This window comes from Octopus bimaculoides, chromosome 2, assembly GCF_001194135.2.
Source record: "Octopus bimaculoides isolate UCB-OBI-ISO-001 chromosome 2, ASM119413v2, whole genome shotgun sequence".
Classification (NCBI taxonomy): Eukaryota; Metazoa; Mollusca; class Cephalopoda; order Octopoda; family Octopodidae; genus Octopus; species Octopus bimaculoides.
The window spans coordinates 150,733,235-150,735,884 of NC_068982.1; the positions used below are offsets into that span (position 1 = coordinate 150,733,235).

The following is a 2,650-nucleotide window of genomic DNA, read 5'->3' on the forward strand; positions in this document are numbered from 1 at the left end:
AAAAAAATCAATCAGTGGCAAAACATCCATAACTGTTTTCATTATTCATTTCCACTGTGGAAAGTTTGGTCAGCAATGATTCGGTAAACCAACATCAAAGGTGATCTAGCTGCAATTATCCTAGCCTTTATTAAGGAAATAGATGTTTTTTTTTTTTATAAATTCAGATCATGTTAAAGTGTCCTTCCTCATTTTTTCACCTCAAACTACATTATTTAAAGTGTTGATTTTTAAGACAGTAGGAAACTTTAGTTGCCATCTCCAGCAGGCAGAGCGAGTGCATCAGCATTCTTTGGTTGTCTCATTGTGGTAAATAGTGTCAAGAAGAGGTGCAAGCAGTAATTCAAGTCTAAGTGAAAGAAAATAGGTGCAGATTGCTTATTTTCATGAAAAAATATTTGCAGAGGTAAAATACATCATTAAATGAAAGGGATTTACAAAAATAATCTTAATAAAATCTGGTATAGAAAGATAACAGGGTAATGCTGTTAGTAGGTGAAGTATTGTATCAGAATAAAATCATATAAACATACTTATTGAATAAAATGATTTTATTTCTTTTAATGCTTTTAAGGCCAGGTGTGGCTATTGACACAACATGTTTTCTTCTGCAGATGGGTGTGGCTTACTGACACACTGCTAAATTCTGAAGAAGACAGGTGTGGTATCATCCTCATCATCGTTTAATGTCTGCTTTCCATGCTGGCATGGGTTGGACGGTTTGACAGAGGGCTGGCAAGCCAGAAGGCTGCACCAGGCTCCAATCTGATCTGACAAAGTTTCTATAGCTGGATGCCCTTCCTAACTCCAACCATCCTGAGAGTGTAGTGGGTACTTTTTACGTGCCACTGGCACGAGGGCTAGTCAGCTGCTACAGGCATTGATCATGCTTGAATGGGTGTTTTTTACGTGCCACTGGCACAGAAGCCAGTGAGTTGGTACTGGCAATGACTACGCACCAACGGTGCTTTTTATGTGCCACCATTAATGGGACCAGTCAACCGGCACTGGTATTGACCACGCTTGAATGGTGCTTTTTACATACTAATGACACGGGAGCTAGTCAGGTGGCACTGGCAATAACCATGCTCAAATGGTGCTTTTTTACGTGCCACTGGCATAGGTGCCAATCAGGTGGTACTGGCATCGGCCACGACAATGACTTCACTTGACTCAACAGGTCTTCACAAGCACAATGATTGAAGGATACTCTTAAATGGGCTAGTTATGCTGCATTGGCATAGGCCACGGTTACGGTCTCACTTGGCTTGCCAGGTCTTCTCAAGCACAGTATATCTCCAAAGGTCTCGGTCACTTGTCATCACCTCTGTGAGGCCCACTATTTGAAGGTTGTGCTTCACTACCTCATCCCAGGTCTTTCTCTTCCACAGGTTCCCTCTATTGCTAGGGTGTGACACTTTTTCACACAGCTGTCCTCATCCATACACAACACATGACCATACTAGCGCAGTCGTCTCTCTTACACATTACATCTGATGCTTCTTAAGTCTAACTTTTCTCTCAGGGTGCTTACACTCTGTTGTGTATGTACACTGACATTACATATCCAGCAGAGCATACTAGCTTTATTTCTTGCAAGCTTACACATGTCCTCAGCAGTCACGGCCTATGTTTCACTGCCATGTAGCATGGCTATTCACACACATGCGTCATATAGCCCACTTTTTACTCTGAGCAAGAGGCTCTTTGTCACCAGCAGAAGTAGGAGCTCTCTGAACTTTGCCCAGGCTATTCTTTTTCTAGCAGCTACACTCTCAGAGCATCCACCCTTGCTACTGATTGGTCACCTAGGTAATGGCAGCTATCAACTACTTTTAGTTTTCCTGCCTGGCATGTGATGGAAGCTGTTTTCTGCACATTTACAGTGATTATTGGCCCTGAGCACTTGCCACACACAAAAACTATCTTCCCAGTTAGCCTTCCTTTGATATTGCTGCACTTCATCTGTGTCCCTAGCTCACACTGGGTACATCATATGGAGTTTCTACCTAAGCCTTTTCTGCAGATTGATCAGGGCCATCTACCTGAATGGATTTGTGATTTGTCTGCCTTCCTACTTTATTAAGACTTTGGTCCTTGCTAGTTTGACTCTAAGGCCCTTCGATTCTAGACCGTTTTTCCACACCTGAAACTTCTCCTCTAGTTCTGATAGTGACTCAGCTATTAGAGCAAGGTCATCAACATAGAGAAGCTCCCAGGGGCAGCCTGTCTTGAATTCCTTTGTTATTGCCTGGAGGACTATGATAAATAAGAGGGGGCTGAGGACTGACCCTTGGTGGACCCCTACCCATAACCGGAATTCTTCACTATATTCATTGCCAACAGTCACCTTACTGACAGAATCCCTGTACGTGGCTTGTACAGCTCTCACCAACCATTCATCTATCCCTAGTTTCTGCATTGACCACCAGATAAGGGATCGAGACACCCTGTCAAAGGCTTTCTCCAAGTCAATGAAAGCCAGGTACAGAGGTTTACCTTTGGCTAGGTATTTCTCCTGCAGCTGTCTTACGAGAAATATAGCACCAGTGGTGCTTTTCCCTGGCACAAACCCAAACAGCAATTCGTCTAAACTCTCTCCCTAATTAGTTAGGCTATGACCCTCTTCGTGAATTTCATTACCTGATCC

General features: G+C 43.1%; 2 protein-coding genes across 5 annotated transcripts in view; one reads left to right on the plus strand and one right to left on the minus strand.

Annotated features, from left to right (window-relative positions):
* Nucleotides 1–2,650, minus strand: part of LOC106872129 (dynein axonemal heavy chain 5) — a 183,710-nt gene that overhangs the window by 175,136 nt on the left and 5,924 nt on the right. The gene's annotated exons all lie outside the window — the stretch shown is intronic.
* LOC128247040 (uncharacterized) overlaps nt 1–2,650 on the plus strand; it is a 66,648-nt gene that overhangs the window by 3,174 nt on the left and 60,824 nt on the right. The window lies entirely within an intron of this gene.